We start from the raw sequence: 23,693 nt of genomic DNA, 5'->3' as shown, positions 1-23,693 counted from the left end.
ATACGCCGCGTCGACGGGACAGAGCTTGACCGCGCATGTCGAAGGTTAACCGTACATTTACAGCTAGCTATAAACAAAGCAAATAGAGATTACGGTCGAACGCTCTACAACGATTAGCAAATATTTGTTTTGTACCTACCCGTCGGAAATAATTAGTTGGGCCCGGGAGGGAGCGCGACTGTTTACTTCTTCTGCGTTTAATTTTATCTAAACTGGCGAGGGAAAATTTAATCACATGAGTGCCGTTAGTCATATGATCATTATTATCGGACATGACATGGCGTTCGGAGTCCGAACTAATTCCATAATATTTTGATATGTAGAGACAAGATTTTAACTCACAGCGCTTCTAGCGTGGATATAATTAAAATTAACCTTAACCCCGGCTTTGGTTGCGTGAAGCAGTGGGTATGGCAGTTGAATTCCAATTCCTAGAGTTAAGAAATCCCCACGAGAACTTCAAAAAATACATCAAGGTCGGAACAATTTACGTTGCATGAAAACGTCGTAAAATTTTGTGACTATACAGTTAGCAATTAAAATTTTCGAATTTCACTCGTGTAGTTAAACTCGATATTCCCAACGTAGGCCCTACGTGTTATTTCCAAACAAAAACTAGCTAAGTACATACGACACCAAACTTCATTTAAATCCTGTACATCATTTTAGAGCAACTCACAGTCTCATGCGAACACAAACAATTTTTTCTCATTTATTACGTAATTTCACGCGACTCCGTTCGCGTAGAATTCAATTATCGCTATCCCGCGGGAACTATGTAATTTTCCGGGATAAAAACTATGCTATTTCCTTCCCCGGGACTCAAACTATCTACATGCCGAATTTCATCTGAATCGGTTCAGCGGTTTAGACGTGATGAAGTAACAAACAAACAGACTTATAAACTTTCGCATTTATAATATTAAGTGGAATAGATTAAGGAGAAAGTAGAAATATTATAAGTACGATTTATAGTTAGGTATGTTCGACAATCTACGAAAGAAAATAATGTACCCAGGCATATTCAGGTAATTAAGTAACTTTAAGTAGGTAGTTTAGATTCCTCTACTGTTAATAAATGTGTCTGACTCTCTTGAGATAATTTGACAAAGACTGATACTATATTCGTGCGTTGACCATTATAGCAGCCATTGTACTCTATTAAGGAGAGCCATTGACCTCTAGGTACAGACTTATCATAAGTACACTCAAGAGCCGAATTTATTGTACGTAGAGCTAAATGAAAACAGAGGTGCTAGAACGAGAAGGGACCGTTTGACGATTTTTTGACCCTCTCTCTTTTAGCTAAGTGTCATCAACTCGTGAGGCTTGACTCGTTCCCGACGCTTAATATACCATGAGATTTTTAAATTGCATATTTTGAGAGTTAATTGTGCTTGATTGCGTGTAAAATGTAGGCATTATTATAGAGTAGAAACATTTTAACTCAGTGTTCTTATAATCTGTCAGTTATCCTCTCCTTCCATCAACGTGAGATTGAGTGAGATCGGCTTGACCCACTCCCTTCCATAAAAAACCTCAAGTTTATGGACGTACTGTAAGTCACGGGACCTCAAACTTATTTATATTTTATTCAACAAGCTAGGAAGGGATTCCTCGATGGTCCACTTGGTACAATTAGGACACATCTGAAGTTCTGACGCGTAAAGTTCAAACCCCAACCGGCGATCCCAAAAACTTTTAAGATTTGAAAAAATAAAATAGATTTCCCTAAGCAAATTACTTCCTAAGCTAATTGAAATAAAAAATAAAAAAAAACCAGTCAAGAGGTTCCATAGCCGTCAAAATCATACTAAATTTGGTTTGGATAGGTATTTAACTAAATGTAAACAAAAGTTCAATATCTTAAAAACGGCTAAACCGATTTTCATCAAACATGTCTAAGACCTACCGCTAGAAAACCTGCTTTCAAATAAAAAAAAAAACGCATTCAAATCGGTCCACCCGTTTAAGAGCTACGGTGCCACAGACAGAGAGACACGGTTCACTAATATGTTGCATAAAATCGAATCTCATAATTTCGTTTCTCATAACAACCTTGAGCAGAATCATCATATTTTATCACCGAATTACCTTTCGCATATATTTTTTCTCATAATTTTGATAGTTTATTTTATAAATTAAAACTTCACAATGCCTGTATAATATAAAACAAAATAAAAGTAACTAAAACTACTTACAAACTAAAATTATAAATAAAAAAGTTGCCCAAAATCACTGCCAGGTGGTAAAGTGCCCAGAAGGCTGGCAGCATTACCACGTTGTATGTATTTTGATAATAATCATTTCTCATAATTTTGTAAAACAGAATATTAACATCACAATATAGATAAGAATAATATTTATATGTTCGAATAGTTGCTACGCAGAAAGACGTATCTCATAATTAGACCCCGGATTTTTGTCGCAATGACGTCACATAGGGTAGTTTGGGGAGTAAATGGAACGGTGTTAAATAATACGGCTATGTAAATGATGATGATGATGATGATGTTAGTGTGTTGTCTCAAAAACCATCACACCGTCCAAAAACATCTACGTTAAAAAACACCAACAACAAGCGAGGGGACACAAAAACCAAAACTGGATTAACTTTTAAACCTAACGATATTTTTGATTTGTTGTCATTCATCATCATCATCATCCCAGCCTATTTACGTCCCACTGCTGGGCACAGGCCTCCTCTCAGAATGAGAGGACGTGGGCCGTAGTTCCGACGCGGGCCTAGTGCGGATTGGGAACTTCACACATACCATTGAATTACTTGACAGGTGTGTGCAGGTTTCCTCACAATATTTTCCTTCACCGTAAAGCTCGTGGTTAATTTCAAATGTAATTTCGCACATGAATTTCGAAAAACTCAGAGGTGCGGGCCGGTTTGATTTTTGTTGTAATTACTTGTAAGATATATTTTTTAAACAGGTATTAAATTTTAATTTAAAGAAAGTAAATCATTTATTCGTGACAACATGGGAAGATGAGTAAAAATAAAAATAAAAACAAAATACAATAAACATCCCATGGTCCCAAATCAACAATGTGCCGGTCTTCCTTTGGGACCATCTTCACACGCATCATCATCATCATCATCATTTACACAGCCTTATTAATTAACACCGTTCCAATTACTCCCCAAACTACCCTATTGTGACGTCACTGCGACAAAAATCCGGGGTCTACTCATAATATTACTTTGCATAAGAATAATAAAAATGGCTCAGTATAATGCTGAAGCGTTAAAAACACCCAAGCGTTGTTTTAATTGTAGTTCTATATTATAACCTAACCTTTATTGGCAGCAGTAAGATTCTGGCGCTTCGCAAATCAAAAGCAAAATCGCAAATTCGCAAAATCATGAGATACCTGTTATGCGAAGTGTAATTTTGGAGAATCGATATTATGCAAGATAAAGGGAACCCGACAGACACACATAGCGGTCAAACTTATAATACCCATCTTTTTGCGTCGGGGGTTAAAAACAACGTACGTAATAGGTGTCTCAAAAATTGAAATTTCCCCATTAAACTATCTAAACATATACATTTCTTTATTGAAATACACTAGTCTAGCTTGTTCTACAATGATAGATAAAGTAAAATGATCAAAAATAATCATCACGTGATGTAAGATTTGATGATAACAACATTGACTATTTATCTCCTTTTCATTTAATGATATCAGTTACAGAATTATGATCTTGATTGCTATTTCAATTTAGCAGGAATTATTTTTATTGCAATAAATTGTACAATCAATGTCATAAATAAGTGATCATTTTTGTACCTTGTCACTTTAACGTCATGTTTGAAAAGCCCTACGAAATTGTGTAACGACTGAAAGCGACTAGGTACAGAAGTGATCAATTATTTATGACGTTGACTGTACTAAAATTTAAAGTGAAATCTGAAATTTAAATTTTTGATATCTTTCTTTTAACTTATTGAGTTGTAAATACCAACTCTTAATAAAAATTTACTATCTTAGTACTATTTTTTGTTAATCTGTAATCGCAATTACAGACTACGAAGACACAGGCTCAGCCTAGTTTGGAGTCTGACACTTACCTACATAGAAATTTAGTGTAGCTACCAATGTTTCTATCGTCGACCAGGGTGAATGGGCATAATTCTGAACTTTAAGTGTGACTTTAACTGATTATTTCTATGAAAAGTATACAATATTACAATTTTTAACATAAAATATTGCAATAATTTTGAGCTTATTAATTAAAAAACACGCCATTCCTATTTAAACTGAATTTGGGGTCAGCAGAAACGAGTAAAGGAGGCAATAAGGAAAAGCCTCTAGGGATGCCACCAAAAAGTTTTTACTTTAAAAAAAGGAGGTTCTGTGTTTCATTCGTTTGTATTTCTTTGGTTTGTTCCTAACGACCTAATACCAGCAAATCAGTTTTTATAGCATTGTGGTCATTGTAAAATATTTCAATAGACTTTTGTTAAGCAGTCGTTAATTTAAAATTATTCAAAATCTACAATATATTAATTAGCGAATAAGTTTCTGTTAAAAATTTCATTTTTAATACAAGCTTTTTTTGCTGACTGTAATTTTTGTTGACTGTACCTACTTGCATTGTCATTTAAACTGCATATCCGTACCAAATTTCTTGTCAGTACTATTAACCATTGAGGAGTTCCCTCCTGCGGAGACGATCCTGGCAGGACCACCAAGATGACACTACCAGATTATTGTATTGTCACTATTGAAATAGTAAGTACTACTTACAATTTCGATGATTGTCACCAAATCTACATAAGTATGTCAAATTTCAAGTCAATTGGACCATTGGAAGTGTGTCAAATTTAGCTCTAAGATTTGAGCCAAACAAATAAATAAATAAACAAGGCATGCTAAAGAAAAGCTTGTAAAAACGGTGTATAAAATAGATACCTATTTTAGTTAATTTATTCGTAAAATTAGTAAGTTATCAAGTTGAAAGGCTGTGTTTTTATTTATACAGCTGTATAAGCGGTATTAGCGAATACCGTTGTCATTTACGTACCGAGTGTTTTTTTCTCAAGATGTTTATATCGGCGCATAAGAAACTAATGTTAATAATTTAATAATATTTGACCAGGCACAATAAAATATGAAATAACATCTATTAAGTATGTCGAAATTCAATAATTACTATAAACCGAATACGTTGGTGTTCCACTGATATTATCCAATACCTTTTTTAAATTGATACCCTAGAAAAGAACCCTAGTTTTGTTTCTGTACCTACGAGTATGTTAAATATAAAGTATCATTTGCCTGTTTCCGAGTATGAGACAAGAAAATATTTTTATACCTACTTACCAGATAAAAAAAATCATTGCAGAAGATGTGGCTCAGACTATAGTTCCTTGATTATTTAGTACCTAAGTAATTACCTTTATACTTGGGTTATTTATGTATTGTATGTAAATGTGTGTATTTATGTATTTTATTTTATATTTAGTTATAGATATGTTAATATTTTATATATGTGTTATATATTTATTGTATATAGTTAGGTATTTGCGGTTTACATATGCATTTATATTTATTGAAATGTTTTGCTCTATTTGTCGATCCTTGTTTTTTCCTTTTTGTACAATAAAGAGTATAAACAAACAAACAAACAAAATCTTACACAATCCCAAGTCTCATATTTATAAACGATTTCAAACGTAAACAGTTCAGGAAAAAAAATACGCTGTTCTTTGTGAATTGCAGAAATCTTTTAACTACTTATTTTAAAAGTATTTTTTTTAATTACCTACCTGTTTCGGTACACATTTTTGTCATGAAAATTATTATTTTTTACTTTTGATGCTTGGTTGCCAAGACAGATGGTGTGCTTTTCCTCCCTTGTTGAGCAGTTTACTATTTTTAAGTCGGTGGTTTTTAATATTTAGGTAGGTACCGATTACAAAAATATTATTTCCAACCCTTATAGTTGTCTCGACGCGAGCTTAAATTTAAAAATAATCTAATGCAGGTTCATTTGCTATAGCTTGATCTTCGATATCGCAATGATTGACACCGCGTAAAATTTTTACGAAACCGTTGTCTCCCCAGTCGGTGTTCCAAGAGTTAGCGATCAGCCAGTACTTCTCGCCACCTTCCACGCCCCAGCCCAGAATCTTGATGGCGTGATAATTTAAAAAATCTCCTTCGACGTGTTTGTATACTCCAGTTTTGTAATTAACGAAATCAGTATAAACAGCAAAAATTCCTGATACGGGACCAGTCAGAAACAACTCCGCTTTGATATTACCCTCCCCGGAAACACCCCAAGCACCCTCAGCGTGATGCCTGTCTTTCTTGTAATCAACATTATAACCTGCAACGCATTGTCTTACACAGTCGGGGGTGGGGAAATATTCCTCGCAGGGTTTCCTGTTACTGTACACGTGATGCTCACAAGGAGCAATTTCATAGGGTCTGCACCCCTCTGATGAGTTGTACATTCCTCCAGACACAATGCCTTGTTCTTGCCATTTTTTGAAACCATACGCCGGCACTCCACCTTCACAACCTGCATTGAGTGAAGAACAGCTTAAAACATCCTGAGCTGAGAAATAAAAGTTCATGGTACCATTTGAGTAAGTGCAAACACGATCTGTCATGGTTTCGACTGCTGATAGAGCCCAGCAGCTTCCGCAGGACCCCTGGTCTCTGATTTCGTTTAAAGAAGGGCAATTTGGTCATTTTTCCCTGGGATCAAAACTGTCGGGTAGACTAGCTATTAAACCAGCATCATGCTTTTTGACGGGAAGCTTTTTGATGTTATCATCCTGGATTACTCCCATTAGACGGTTGACATACTCCATTGAAATATCTGCTGGAAAGTTCCGACCTGCTATCCACGAATTCTGCTTTGAATTAATCAGAGCTATGAACTCATCAGAAAGAGGGTGGAGATGAGTAGTAGACGTAACGAAGGCCAAAGCCAATAATAGGATCAGCATATATAGGTATGCAGCAGTGACAGGAGTTGCCATGTCCGTGGATTTTTTCGATGCAGTGATGGCAAAACAATAATCTGAAGGTAACGGTGTAAAGAAGCGCCTATCGCCGACTGGGTGGAATGGCGTGCATGAGGTGTTTATATAACTGATAATTTAAGGGACACACGTAAACACCTTACGAGCCTATATCCGGCACCTTAGCTGTAAGTTACTGGGTTGACGTGGACATATCAGATAACAATACATATATATAGACGACCAGATGGCCTAGTGGTTAGAGAACCTGACTACGAAGCTTGAGGTCCCGGGTTCGATTCCCGCGTCGGGGCAGATATTTGTTTGAAAAATACGAATGTTTGTTCTCGGGTCTTGGGTGTTTAATATGTATTTAATATGTATCTATCTATATAATTATATTTATCCGTTGCTTAGTACCCATAACACAAGCTTTGCTAAGCTTACCTTGGGACTAGGTTAATTGGTGTGAATTGTCCCGTGATATTTATTTATTTATTTATTATTTATATTATCATATGTTTATCTTAGCTTGGTAATAAAATGAAAAAGGTCGTCATTGGGAGATGATCGCATCGAAATTATTGCAATGCCCATTTTAGCACCACCCTTTCAAAACAATTAATACCGTAAAACGAGGCTACTTTGCCCCCCACTGGGTAATTATGCTCCAGTTCTGTATTTTGTTTAAATGTCTTGCAGGTCGAAGTCCCGGTACCCGATACACTTCCCAATAAATTGATCTACTTTACTTTACTTTAAATACATATATGAACATAACACAGCATAATAATTTTGAAAATAAAACAAAGATTATGAAATTTGGAGCAAAAATCGGTCCAAAGTAGCCTCGTTTCACGGTAGGTATCATTCGTAACATTTCATAAAGATACTTATTTGTGTTATTGTCAAACATTTCAAATTCAATGTGCTTATCGCGTAAACATTTAGGATTCCTATTTTATTGTTGTTTAATGTGTTAATTTTATTTGACCTCGTGGGTGGAATATTATTGCATTCTTTTTGATAGTATTTTAATTTTTACGATTTAGCATAATTTTGATTTATTCAAAGATTCCATTACCAGATACCAAGATACATACATAGTTACAAGTGAAGCAAATATAAGCATGTTAAATATAGATAATACAAACCTAAGTACAAATTTTTTACTTTACGTACAGGGTCATAGAAAGTTAATAATTAAGTTTTAAGGAACCTTGTCATCGATTTTAGTGTCAAAAAATCGGCCAAGAGCGTGTCGGACACGCCCAAGATAGCTAAGCCACTACGAAAAATCAAGTATTATTTTTCTAAGGATTTCATATTGTATACGGACTCTTCCAGGTTTAGATATATACTATTATTATAAAGAGGAAAGCTTTGGATTTTTGGATGTTTGTTACGAATTAACTCAAAAACTATTGGCCCGATTTTAAAAATTCTTTCAATATTAGAATGCTAAATTATTCCAAAGTGCCAAAGGCTATATTTATTAACAGAGAAAATAAGGGTTCCGTACTAAAACTACGATAATGTAATGTAACTCAAAGTGTAAAAAAGTTGCCATAAAAAATCTTTCATCGCATGCGCTGTAGAAACTATTGATTATAGAACAAAAAAATGTTTTACGATATTAAAGAATACATCAAGATCTACAAAAAACTTTGGTATACCATATATTATGTCCAACTATTGTAGTTATGTCACTACAAGTAACTACATTTTTACATTTTGACAGAAATACGACTAAAATCAGACCATGTTATCCATACCTTTGTATTAATCCTTATCCAAATAAATAATTTTATATTCAAGACGGTTTCAATACCTGTAGATTACTTTTTGAATTATTCAGATTGGACATTCCATTCAAAAGATATTACGAAATTAAAAATATCAATCTAACCAAAAAATGCATTTACTCTACGTTGACGCGCCCCGGCTTCGTGCGTGTCGGGTGTAGTTTTTGGGAAATTGAGCTGAAAAATGTGTGAAGTGCCTTTGATTAGAGACCTTTTTAGAGTTCTGTGCCCAAAGGGTAATAAAAACGGGACCCTATTACAAAGACTCCACTGTCCACTGAGCTAGACTAAGCCAAGGATTCTATAATTGAATCACGAGCGAAACGAGTAATAAGTACTAGGTTAGTACCCTGAGCGCAGCGAGGGAATCAATCATACAAGATTCAAAAAACTTTGGTGCATGCAACTTTTCACCTCATTATTAGCAGCGAAAACATGTTAAAGGCAAGAAAATAGTACATGTTAAAAATAAAACCAGATTTATTTTCAAAACAAACAATATCAAAAGAGCTGTGAAGTGTTTAGACACAAAATAATTAATTTTATTTTTTGCATTTTTTTCCTCGCAATGTGATGAAAACAATGCAATCGCAATGTGCGTGTTTCACGGGCAGTAAGGCGATTCCAAACTCGAGTCATTAAGTGCTGAAAGTTTCTCGATGAGGGCTACAGCACAGATGTCGCTAGTGCTGCTGCTTAAGTAACTAAAATATTAAAATAAGAAACAAGCAAGCTGAGATATGTGGGCATAGGAGAAATTCGTGTCTGTACTCCTGTCCAGTGGTGGTGTAGCGGTATAGCACGTGGCACGGAATGCTGAGGACCTGGGTTCGATTCCCAGCGCTGGTCTATTTTTCTGGTTTTCCTGTGCATCTGTGTTTCAGTTTGTATTTTCGATATGAAAAATTTGAAAACATTCAGGATGGTAGTAAGTACTCATATCAAACTTACAAGGAAAACTATAACGGTTAAGTTTTCTTCAGAATTATTTGGAGTGTAAGAGTAAATAGCAGCCTAAGGTATAAAATATACCTAAACTTGGAATATTCCGTACAAAATACGAAATCCTTAGAAAAATATTACTGATTTTTTATGACTACGGAACCCTATTTCGGGCGTGTCCGACACGCTCTTGGCCAGTTTTTCTTCTTTCAAAAATCCTAATGAAATCTATGAAATGGGTCCTTAAAAAAAACTTTCTATGTCAGTTTAAGAGTGAGGTAAGTACTTACTCATACTGAACTATTTAAAAGGGCCACCCTTAGTAGTTAGTACTTCGAAAAATATATAACGAGTCACAAATAAACCAACACTTAATAATATGCGTATAACCACATATATGTTAAATAATTTATTGAATCAGGCGTTACTTTGCGAAGGTCCATATCAATGAACTAAAAGAATTTCTTTGCTCACCCGCGACCTTATGATAGCTAAGCTTATGCAAGATAATTTTATTTTAATATACTCAACGGCAGAAAATTTGGCCCACTACCAAAATTAGCTATAACTGCATACATTTGAGGGGATTTTATGCCGCTCAGTATATTTTTTATGGGTGTCTTATAAGCAAAATAATACAAAACTTTTTTTCTAAGAGCACATACTTTACAATAATAAGAAATTAGAATAGAATTAATAGTTTTTGAAATTTTGTATTAGTGTAATTCTCTGAATTAAACTATATTGTATTGCAAGGAATTATTTCAAGCAATAAATGACTGAATACTGAATAGGAATATTACGACCCCTCGTGAAAAGTTAATAGAAATGGTCAATAATATTACAAATCAGTATAATTATGGTTCTCCAGCTACAACTTCATCATCTATGCCGCAGTCACCGCGCTGAATCTTGAAAAACCCGTTGTCTCCCCATTCACTGTTCCAGGAATTGGCGACAAGCCAATACTTCTTACCATCTTCTACGCCATAGCCCATCATCTTGACAGCATGCCCACCCAATTCTACGCCTTGCGTGTGTACATATATATTTTTTTTGTAGTGCAAAAAATCAGAATATACAGTAAAACCAGCTTCGACGGGACCATTCGTAAACAATTCTGCTCTAATGTTATCTTCTCCACGGATAAAGTAAGGCTTCTTACCTCTGTTTTTGTCACTTTTGAAATCAGAATTGTAATTTGCTTCGCATTTTTTTTCACACTGGGGCGTAGGCAAGTAAGGCCCACAAGGTTTTAATGTACCATTGATAAAGTGCTCGCAAGGTGGAATTAAATATGGCATGCAACCCTCAGAAGAGTTGTACGAGCCACCAGATACAATCCCGTCGCTCTGCCAGTAGCTCCATGCAGCCGACGGAATACCACCATTGCAGCCACCAGCATTAGAACAGCTTAACAGATCCTGAGCTGAGAAGTGGAAGTTTTTAGTGCCATTTGAGTGAATACAAACGCGGTCTGTCATGGCTTCAACTGCTCCATGGGCCCAACAGGATCCACATTGACCTTGGTCTCGAATTTCGTTTAAGCTCAGACAATTGGGCCATTTGGTTCGAGGATCAAAGTTTTCTGGTAAGTCTGCAATCACATCAGCACTGTATACTTTGACATCAAGATAATGCAGAGGATCTTTCTTGATTGATCCGACCAGATTGTCAAAATATGATATTGGAGTATCTATTGGAAAGTTCCGGCCGGCTATCCAAGAGTTCTGCTTTGAATTTATCAAATTTATAAACTCATCAGAAAGTGGATGAAGTGAGTCGGTGGCCGCTGTAAAGGCAACAAATAGGATCAAAAAGCCGACTGGTGAAGCCATGTCTACTTCTGTTAACTTTATGCTTTAGGACCAGCTGCACTGAGCGTGGGTTACCGACTAAGTAAAGTAGTGTAGTGATAGTGTGAGGAGTTTTATTGTAAATGCCAGGCATTAACGTTGTCGATTGTCTATTTCTAAGGTATTTGATGTTTAAGAGCCATAAATAAATATCATTGGTAGAGTCATTCACGATGATGCGTGCCGTGGTTCTTATTACAATGTCATTAATGTCTAATTTTGACAAAATCATGCGTCTTCGTGGATGGCACTAGGTATAATATCTAACATAGTGGAGGATGGTAGAGGTTACACGGCCTATCGGCCCTAGAATTAGTCATATCAGATATTTGTGCACGCTTTGCTGTATCAGATATTGGTGCTGATGACTATACTAGTCAAATTAAGAAAAATAAAACGGCCAAGAGCGTGTCGGACACGCCCAAAATAGGGTTCCGTAGCCATTACGAAAAAATTAAGTAATATTTTTCTAATATGGCTGCGCAAGATCGGGACGGATGGCATGCTCTCGTTTCGGAGGCCAAGACCCTTTTTGGGTCCCTGAGCCAAATTAGTTAGTTTTTTTTTATATTTTTCTAAGGATTTCGTATTTTATACGGAATCTTCCAAGTTTAGGTATATTTTATACCATAGGCTGCTATTTAAGAGTAAAACTACTAATAATTCTCAAGCAAACTTAGCTGTTATAGTTTTCCTTGAAAGTTTGATATACTTACTACCATCCCGAATTTTTTCGGACGCTCGATTTTAATGAAAATTTGCACTTTAAAGTTGAATATTTCGCAAAAAAATTAATGAATCGAAAAATCGGCTTAGCAAACCCCTAATGGTTTTAAAAGACCTATTCAAGGATACCCCACACTGTAGGGTTGGATGAGAAAAAAAATCATCCCCACGTTACGTCTATGGGAGGTACCTAAAAAAAATATTTTTAAATTGTTTATTGTACCATTTTGTCGGCTTAGTTTCCATATATATGCAAAATTACAGCTTTCTAGAATTGATAGTCCCTGAGCAAAGCCGCGGACGGACGGACAGACAGACAGACAGATAGACATGGCGAAACTATAAGGGTTCCGTTTTTGCCATTTTGGCTCCGGAACCCTAAAAATGATACAAACTTAAATATTAAAGACCAAGACTCTGGAAGAAACATTTGTTGATTTCATTCAAACCCTGACTTCTAGCTTTGCAGCCAGGTTTTCTAAGTACTAGTAGGCTATCTAGTCGTCAGGTCGCCGGTCGACAGGATTAAATAATAGATAATTAAACATGTTTAAACATAAGGAAAATGAGTATTTTTGACTAGCTTTGGGTTCGAGTATTAAGTAGGGTACCGAGCGAAGCTTTGGAAGGCCTACCAACAGACAGGCGGATCAGCGACAATGCGAGAGTTGTGTGCGGGCAACCTCGGTGGATTCAAGTGGCGAGTTGTTCATCGTGGGGTCCTAGCGCCTTAAAACTTTTTAAAGAAATTTCGAAAAGGTTAGCAGACGTTACAGGTGACCGAAGAGCGGGCAGCTTCCTCGGACAAAGAATTAGCTTAGCTATTCAAAAAGGAAAGCGCCGCCAGCATCTTCGGGACCTTGCCTAAGGGGTACTCTTTAAGTAATTTGTTTTAGTTTTAGGTTTTAAAAATAAAAAAAATTAAGTATGTAAGTTTTTTTAAGTCTAGTATAGTTTTTTTTTAATTTAATGCATATCACATATCTGTTTTATTATTCTTAATTGTCACTACTTAAACAAAGTTTTTCTCCTATAACAAGCACTTATGAATGTCAAAAAATCTACCACCGGTTCGGAAAAACCTTTGCTGAGGTGCTATCGATTTATCACCGCTTTTAAGAGCTTCTAAGCACTCAAAAATCAGATAACTGGAAGCATTTCGTATAGTCAACTTGACAATTACGATGCTAAATTACATTAGTATTTGTAGACCAGCCTAAAATTTAATTGTAGGTTGTATTTGTTGCTAACTCTCACAAAAATATTTAGTTTTAGGATTATTGTCTGCTATTGTAAAAAAAAAACTGGTATCCTGTGGACAACATAAAAGAGGTTTCTGCATTCCTAAAAGTTATTTCTATTACTTTGCATTGAAATTTATATCGTAAGTATAAATACAGCTGTCCAAAATTCCATCACTCACCCAGCGGTTGAAATTTCAAGATTTTATCCCTTTCTCGTGGGAATATCGGGATAAAAAGTAGCCTATGTGTGTTGTTCCAGACATCCAGCTACCTAAATACCAAATACTCATCCAAATCCGTCTAGCGATTCTAGCCAGAAGAAGTTACAAAAAAAAATCCGTGGGAATCCGTGGTTTTCATTGACATTGCATTACAATAGTTATTTGTGCAACAAGAAAGGAAAGTTGTTTTTTATTGCGAGTGTTGATTTTGAATCCCGAGTAAGCGAAGGATTCTATAATTGAATCACGAGCGTAGCCAGTGATTCTAGGCTAGAATCCTGAGAGCATCAAGGGATTCATACACACGAGCTGCAAAAAAACTTTGGTCTCGTGTGACTCATACAATTTTTCACCTCAGCAGCGAGAACATAATTTAAATGTAACATAAGAATAAAACCAGATATTTAATCTAGATTTAATCCGACTATTAAGATACAATTAGGTATAATAATTACATTTAAAACCCTTACTCAAAAATGATACAGACAGTCGCGAATACATCTTTAAAAAGTCACCAGAAAGTTAAGAATGCCAAACATTGTTCAAAAGCGGTAAGAAGAGAGGTTTTGAATTCGGAACGAAAAAGTGTCCAGTAGGTACAATACAAATCTCATACTCATAACATGCATTGTAATTTGAACTTAGAACTACTTGTAAAATATGTCATACTTATTTTTTAATACTGCAAAAAGCCTCATCTTTGGGTCATTACAGAGGTTGAACAATAAACGTATAATTTATTATAAATGTAATTAAACGTTTTATTATGATTTTATTAAGATTTCTATTACATAAAAATAAATAGATTTGTTACAAATTCATTCGATTTGACAAATATTTATTCCAACTGTAGAGGCAGTATACGGAATTCTTTTATAAAAAAAAACAAGTGAAGCAGCTTTCGTGCAAACTTCGTGCATACTTTATTAAAAGAGCGGGAAAAATTTACATTTTGGAAATATTTCGTTTTGATGTAATTTATTAGGTATCGATATACATTTTTAATACCATAAATTTAATTTAAGATTGTAATCATCACATTTGCTTTTTTCGTGTTGAAGTGAAAGTGAACAGATCAAAGTGAAGTTCAAATATTTGGAATTCAGTGAGTAGACCCAACACTATCCTCAGCACTTAAAAAAGTAATTAAAAAGTTATTTTGTCTCACGGAGCGATTTTGCTCACTGATTTCTCATAGCAAAACCTGCCTGTTTGAGCTGCTGAGGTGAAAACAACTATGCAAAATTTCATCACTCTAAGCCCAGCGGTAAATTTTTCGAGATTTTATACCTATTCCATGGCACAGAAGGTGTGGTAACAAAAGTAACCATGTGTTATTCAAGATATCTACATACCAAATGTAATCCAAATCCGTCCAGCCATTTCAGCGTGAAGGAGTGACAAACATACGTGTTCACACTCACATACAAACTTTCGCATTTATAACATAATTATGAAGTAGGACAAGCCAAGCAGCTGTCCGCGTATTGGTCAGCGAAGAATTTTTCAGTTTATGCTATCTCGCGCGTGCCGCAGTAAGCATGCAATTTTCCGGAATGGAAAGTTTAATGTGTGTGCTTATTCAGGTTACGTAAATGTGCGCCATATTTTATTAAAATCCGTTGAATCTCATGAATTAAAAAGAATCAGAGGAACTTTTCTTGAAGTATTTAACAAACCTTTTCATCTAATGCGCTTACATTGTTATGTATAATTCTTGCAACTAGATCTTATTATAGTTAAGATCTCAGATTTGTAAGTGCATGCGTGGTTTATTATTCAATACATTATTTTTATTATTATTATAATCTACTACTCAAAACTAGTCAAAAGAAAATGAGGGCTACTTGAGTTTTATCAGTAAAATTAAATCATAGTAAGTAATTGTATTGTGTTGTGTTGTATTAAGTAATAAAACATTTTTATACAAGATTGTTATGAATAAATAATTAAGGTTTTCGGCGAAATATCATTGCCAAATGTTACATTTGCCAAACTGTTTCATTTCTCAACTCACGATTTCTCTTAAAACATACATATTTTTTCGGAATATAAAATGAAGGTAGCAAAAATGATTGCCCCGTCCAACATATAGGTACAATCTACAAAACAAGAGTTTGATAATAACAAACCCCGTGCAGATAATGACAGAAATTAAAGTGATGTCGCTTAAATTTAGCTCATTTGTGGTAAGACGCCGGGAACAAGGAAAGGAATTAACAACAGGGATTTTCTTTGATGTACATTGGATTTTGTCTTATAAAGTGATGTTTTCGACTGTTTGTTCGAAATTGTACTTCGTAGCATAGGATCTAAATTGTTTTCCGAGTAAATTGTTTTTGGAAGGGTAATCTTAATATCCGGAAGACGAAGCGTTGGCAGGCCTCCCACCAGGTGGACTGACGACATCGTGAGAGTAGCGGGAAACCGGTGGATGCAAGTGGCAAGTTGTCGTTCATTGTGGCGTTCTAAGGGGGAGGCCTTTGTCCAGCAGTGGTCGTCTTCGGGCTGATGATGATGATGATGAATCTTAATATAAACAGGCAGGGTAGTAACAAATTGTTTAGTAGTTTCATGTTATTCTCTTAGTAGAAAAAAACAGTGATTTAATAAAGTATTTAATATCTTTTGCTTCTGTTAACGTAATTAACTGTTTTTATAATGATTTCATTAATAGGTACTTGAGACATATTTAATGGAACGTGATTATCTTTACTTAGCTCCTGATTTCGACGCATCAGCACATCAGCAGCGCCGTGATGCCTGCGGGAGGCTGAAATATTGGGAGCTCATGAAATATAATATAGTACAGGACAGTCCGTTTAGTACGACTTCGCATTTAACAACCAACCGGTTTTAGCGACGTAAGTATAAGCATAATAATATGTTTGGTTTTAATATGAACCACCATGAAATTACTTCCATCCGTTCGTTTAGTACGGCGTCCGGTTAGTACGACGATATATCACAAATCACCGGTACCTTGGCCGTCGTTGTTACCGGATTCTACTTCAGTATCAACTAAGTTTAACATAAAAATTATCTCTAAATACAAGGAATCGGTATATTGCGGAATATCGGTAGGAACGCTGAAAATTATCAACTTATTTTACACATTATTATGGGACTCGACAAATTTTCATAATAACTAATTATTATTCCGCGCTAAAGCTCTGAAATGACTAAGGTATCGAGTTTTTGACAGCTGTCACGACCCTAACTTAAGACCATCTCTAATGAAATGCTAAAGAAGTGCGTAGGCGAAGAACTTTTTTGATTGACAACATAATAATGTAAACATGAACTGAAAGTTAATTGATACGTGCCTGTATTGAATGTTTTTTTTAAACTTATTGCACTGATTTGTGGTGTTCAATAATAGTAGATTGTAAAACGAGTGCACAAAAATGTGTCATTTTACCGAGAGTTTATATCCACTTGAGCCGCAGGCGAGGGTAGATAAATACCTACTAGTAAGGATTAGTAAGGATATTAGTAAGGGATTTAACATTTTTAGGGTTCAAGCTCTAAAGAAAAAAGGTGCCCTTTTAGAATCTCTTTGTTTTCCGTCTGTTTATCGGTCTGTCTGTCTATAAAGATCCTTTACCTCGTGAATGTGCGGAGCATTAAGTTAAAACTAATACGAAACACTAAAGGCCTTTTATAACCTTAAGAAAAATCAAGTTTTTATTGCAAGACAGACAAAAGCTTCTTCTTTCTCTCGTCCTACCACTGTATTTTCTACAGAAGTTGTAGAATTTTTTAAAACACCAAAAAACAAACGTACCTACAGCGTTATTTATTTCAGTACTGAGTAATATCTCGGGTGCGCAAAAAGAAAAAAAATGTACTTTCGCTAAACTGGAAAAGCAAATCTAATTTTCCAGTTGTGATTTTCAGGATAAAAAGCTAAAATAACCTAAAATTGCTAAAAGTGGCTCGGAACCGGTAACGTTTCGTGTGCTCTGCCTGATATAACTTATAAGTTATCGTAATGTAGTGCAGTGCGTAGGTGAGGTAGGCGAGTATAGGTCCACTCCTGCCGGCTCGTGCTGAGGCACCAACTTCGACTTGAGAAAGTTTTTTGTAGTCGGTTCAATCATTTGTTATAATTTTTTTCTACATAATGGTACATTTTTTGACGTACTTACATAATTTCTTGTTATGGCCTAATAAACTGAGTATAAAGATATATTGGTTCAAACTTTGACTACTACTGCCATATTAATATGATATCACATTGACAGCACCGTATAAAGTCGTAGGTCGAAGGTTACATCGTTGACCGCCGTAGATCAAGTGACACCAAACCGGTGGTGTTCGCCCCATTTAACCGTTCCAAGTCGTAATGAATTTCCTAACCGACTAGCCTGTTCCGATTTCTATAGCCTCTGCCGTGTTTTATGGGCTCTTTAAGGCTTACGCCGCTTCATAATTTACCTTTTAATATTGATTTATGACGCGAAAAAGATGGAAGGCGCTGCGACAGTTTTTGATGAATTAATAGCCAGAGGGTACTTCGAAGCTACATAATTTTGGTTGTTAACATCACAAGGGATGTAAAATTGTGATTTTTGATCCTATCAGAACAGAAATAACCAAGAGTTTACCTTAGGCGTGCATTGGGCCAATTCCAGGGTAGCTATCCGCCAAACGTCGCAAAACGGTATAACTTGAAAAGGAAACATGTCTTTACGTTCACCAAAAATATAAAAATAAACATATTAAGTAATCTTCAAGTCTTTTGTATTGTAATATTTTGGGTGTTAAAAGTTTTAAATTAATGATATTAGTAATAGTACCTATTGATTGAGCTTGAAGGATTTCAGTTTTAAGCGGGTGCTGCAATCGTTTTCCAGAAAGAAAAAGTTAGCGAATGTTTGTTTTTCATTAACCAATAGAAACGCTTCATTTAACTACCTCGCCTCGCTCCGCTCAGCTGTTTCCACCAGAGATGTGCTGTGCGAGGATGTGTAAATGAAGCGATTCTATTGGTTGATGAAAAACACATCCCTCGTAATATATCCTCGCACAGTATTGGTGGAAACGCTGCTTTAGATAAGTGTGGACCTCCCGTCCCTCAGTTTTTTTATGCCCTCGTGTCTGTAGGTACAAATATAAATAGGTATATACTCGTCCGTGTTTCCATATCTTCTTTCTTTAAAACACTAACCTATTCACCAACAGGACATTTCCGTTGTTTCTAAATTCAATTGCCATATTCATCAGTCGTTCTGGGAACATCGTCAAAATGAAATTTTATTGTCAGAGCGTTAAATGGATTACTGAATATTGATGGCCCACTCCGAGATGGCGGCCGAAAAGAAATGAATGAATTAAAATTGTTAATTAAAATCGTGACGGCAGAGGTTGTATGCAAAATTAATTGCTGAAATAGAGTAAGAACGAAGTAAATGGACAAAACAACAGAAATAAAGTAAATTTCCCCTCATTGGATGTCTGCTGCTTGTAAGATTATGGCGCTATGGTAAACAATCGTGTGTGTGACCTATTTCTGTAAGTATAGCGGTTATTGGCGTTACTGTGATTCTGTTATGTAAGATGCAATAATATGATAGCTTAGATCTGTAACGAAAACATGATAAATCATTATGATTTCGACGCAGTGACACTAGCGTAGTGTACATTTTTCTTGTTAATTCTACTTATTGTTTCATTTTCAGATCTTAAATTGTTAGTAATAAGTGCTAAAGAGTTAGTAAGTAGCATCTCAACAGGCACTTTTTTATCAGATGGACTGCTCTATTAGTAAGGAAAGTAAGGTCAATCCAGGCTGTCAGCTTATCGTCAAGATAGGTACTTTTAGGGGTTGACCCACACGCTGTCCAACTGCTCCTGCGGATGTTGGCAGCGAAGCTGTTCATATTGGACGCCGCGAATATGATCGTCATTATATTAACCTGCAGAGCGCTGGGCTGCTTTTGTATAACTTCAATGTTTTGGTAAATAAAAACATGTTTTTTTCTAGATTACTTCTTTTGAATCCAATTTCAGCGTAACACTTACTGAACTTCCATAGCAAATCGCAAAAGTTCCAAAATAATCCATTGTTTCTGTTTGCCATAATTTTGTCACTTCAAAATAAATGCTTAAATCACCGCTCGCTCACTTAATTACAGCTATTAGTTGCCCGCCTCACTGAACTCTTCCCCAGTTATCTTTCTAACTGAACCCGGGCAACCTGTTCCTATCAGGAACATGGATCATAACTTTTCCTTATTCTAATTTTATCAGTTTGTTTGCCTTAAGGCGTTCTTTTCGCGTTAACATTCATCCAATTTTCACCCTCCCTCTTACTTTTAGCATCGCGATAATATATTGTCCAATAAGAAAAAAGGGCTTCTGTTTCTCGTCCGGTAGCCAAGTAACTTCAAGCTTAGGTAGTGTATTGTATGTACGAATATCTTGTTATTTTGTCACTAAGTGACGTGTTGTATAATACTGCCACAAGTCCATCGATAAAACATGCTTGTGGCAAACAAACCATTACTGACACATCTTGCTTTGCAGCGTTTATTATGAGAATACTTTTTTAGTTATTTCCTAAATATATTTAAGCTAACTGCTGGTAACAAGTAAACAAAAGCAAGGACCTAGTGTCATTGACCCTTAAGGTGACTCAATAAAAAAAGCCGGTCAAGAGCATGTCGGACTCGCCCAAAATAAGGTTCCGTAATAGTAATAGTAATAGTATTAAGTAATATTTTTCTAAGGAAATCGTATTTTATACGAAATCTTCCAAGTTTAGGTATATTTTATACCTGCTATTTACTCTTAAACTACTAATAATTCTCAAGCAAACTTAGCCGTTATAGTTTCCCTTGTAAGTTTGATATACTTACTACCATCCTGAATTTTTTCAAATTTTTCCACCCGCCGGTTTAGATTTTAGAGGATGGGGGGACACTCGATTTTAATGAAAATTTGCACTTTAAAATTGAATATTTCGCAAACAGATCACTGAATCGAAAAATCGTCTTGGCAAACCCCTAAAGGTTTTTAAACTAACGATGCCCCACACTATAGAGTTGGATAAGAAAAAAAAATCACCCCCACTTTACGTCTATGGGAGGTACAGTAAAAAATGTTTTTTAGAATTTTTTTATTGTTCCATTTTGTCGGCATAATTTACATATATAATATCAGTCCAAAATTACAGCTTTCTAGCATTGATAGTACCTGAGCAAAGACGCGGACGGACAGACAGACATGGCGAAACTCTAAGGGTTCCGTTTTTGCCATTTTGGCTCCGGAACCCTAAAAAGTAACTCCTGGTAATCAGTATAATAATATTATACATTTTGTTTAGTCCTAATATCGCATATAATTAGTCAAGGTCTACAATATGAGAGTACATTCCTGACTTTATTTATTTCAATGTAGATAAAGATATGTGACCTAAGTCTACAACCGGTGTCTAGAGAGACAAAGGAAATTGTTGCTGGTTGCCATCTAGGACTCGGCCCAAAGGAATTGAGTTAATTCCACGCTTGTGCAAACTTGCCACCGCCGCAGTTCCTTCTTATCGCGAAAATAGAATATGTTCCATTTCATTAGTAGGTATGATGGAATGTGTATGTGAAGTGCCAGCAGGGCTACTATAAATTTCGTGTCGTTCGGTCCCTCTGACACTTACACTATTTAATACGAGAGCGAGAAGGACGGTACGATATGAACTTCGATTTTCGAACTTCGGAGTAGGCCCTCGGGCCTGTGTGTCAAGGGTCGCATTTGCTTTAATCTCTTTCATTTTCCCTACTCTTCTTATTTCTACCACCACACTATCCTACTTACCACAAAGATAAAAAAAATTGGACAAAACAAACTGCACCAGTTTCATTGAATTCACATTGTATAGACACCGTATGTATTCTAGCAAAGAATGAGATTAAGTCAGTTGGTTTTATATCTTTTTAGCTCTACATATAACAATCCAATTACTATTGATATATTCACCGATGAGAGGATCAGTACTATGTATACAGTCTTGAAAGTTATGACCTTATTCTTATCAAGAGACTTTAATCTTCGCTTTTCTTTGTGTTTTATGAAAAAGGCAAATGCAAGCGGCGCCTGAACTTTATCCTTGAATCTCTACTTTATCCGTGATATCTCAAGTCTTAATTGAATGCACGAAAGTTGAAACCCGATACATTGGTATGGTCGAGTTTATATATAACGTAGAGCAAGACTAGTTATTGTAATTTTCTTCATGCCCCTTTTGTTTTCGATTATGAACCATACATGGCGAAAGCGGTTAATTTTACTATGATTATAAAATAAAACTACTTTTACTTTTATTTAGGGTCATGTGTCCATCAATGAAACTTCGGTACACAGTGAAACATTGCGATATTTCTAAAGTGCCACCTTGCCGGATCGTGCACTATATCGCGTAAGGATACCCACGAGAACCCCCCACTGAACCCCAGTTTGCATTGACGTCACGTGGAGGAACACGTGTCTATGGAGCTTTTTCAGTATTATTGACACAAAAGTAAGGATTTAAGGCATTTTTTGTAGATTTTTCATTAATTTATGGTTATAAATTCAATATATTTGATACTTTTTTAATATTAAAGGTATTTCGTAGATTATCGTGGACCAGATTGCGTGTTAAAGTGGCACAATTTAGTAGGCTAAAATTCGAGGTTGATATAAAATACCTTAGGTAATCAACAACATTTACACATGGGACACACCTAATAAGATTGATTAAAGCTAAAGTAATTAAAACTGTTTGACCATATTCGTGCGTTTTTTTATTTACCTATTACATAAATACGTCCCAAAATTATGAAATAGATTGTATTCGTTTTCACGTTTCATTGTCAAATATGTAGTGTTTCATTCTGTACACCACTGTGGACACAGTGAAAAATTTCCCATTTTTTACTTTTTATTTTTTTCATGACCAATACACATTCTTATGAAATACTGTATATATCATGTAATACCCAATAAAAATAACCAAGTTCAGTAAAAAATTCAGACTTCTATCTCTCAAAACAAAAGATATATGAGATTTTGAATTTTATGTGTTTCATTGCTGGAAACTTGACCCTACCTGTTTTATTTCTTGTAAACAACGGAATACATATCTAAGTGCAAATGAATAGAGAAGTACTACGATTTGCAAATAGGTAGGTACGAACAAAATCATCATACGAGCACGTAAAGGCGCTTTGTCAAACTTGTAGTTTGTTTTTCTTTCCACGACGCGACAAAAATGTTTGGTCAACTAAAATTTGCTATTATATTTCTAGAAAAATCTTAGTACAATATGAAAGTAATAAAAATAGGTAGGTGAAGTATGAACTTATTATTTTTATGAACAAGATTAACGTTAAACGAATCTTCTCATTAAAGCGTAGGTACCTCTAACTTTTGCAGCCTTACTGATTCCTCATTACATACACATACTTCTTTATACAAAAACTTCTATAAGATATGGCGTATAATCTTCTTAATGTATGAACACTCTATGCAAAAGATGCGCGACTGTACTTCCGCGGCTGTTTTTTATTTTTCAAGAGAATACGGAAATATTGTGACAGAGACGCCGATGCTATTTCAATTACGAGCAACACATTTGCCAAAATTCTATCACGTTTTGGCGTGATCAGTCTAGAACTTCGGTTAGGGCCTGGACCTGATCGAAAGTCGGCTGTGGGCCAAAAAGTCACTTAATTTCAGCAAATTTCTTGCTAGTTATTGAAACAGCAATGCAGGTGTACCTAATCATACCGAAAGTCGATGGCGTAATTTCGGCAAAGTTAAAATCGTAAAATAAAAATAACGTAGAATGTGTGATACTAAGTATAAGTTGGTAAGGTCTCGAGTGATTTCCATTCATAAGATGTCAAAGAAACAGTTACCGATATGA

At 35.5% G+C, this 23,693-nt stretch overlaps 2 pseudogenes; both read right to left on the bottom strand.

Annotated features, from left to right (window-relative positions):
• Positions 1-5,984: 5,984 nt before the first annotated feature.
• Positions 5,985-6,977, bottom strand: LOC141428698 (cathepsin B pseudogene; annotated as a pseudogene).
• Positions 6,978-10,596: 3,619 nt separating this feature from the next.
• On the bottom strand, positions 10,597-11,577 carry LOC141428697 (cathepsin B pseudogene; annotated as a pseudogene).
• Between the last annotated feature and the right edge of the window lie 12,116 nt (positions 11,578-23,693).

Source organism: Choristoneura fumiferana, chromosome 6, assembly GCF_025370935.1.
Source record: "Choristoneura fumiferana chromosome 6, NRCan_CFum_1, whole genome shotgun sequence".
Taxonomy (NCBI): Eukaryota; Metazoa; Arthropoda; class Insecta; order Lepidoptera; family Tortricidae; genus Choristoneura; species Choristoneura fumiferana.
The sequence above is the reverse complement of the archived record's forward strand: the minus strand, read 5'-3'. Positions and strand labels throughout refer to the sequence as shown.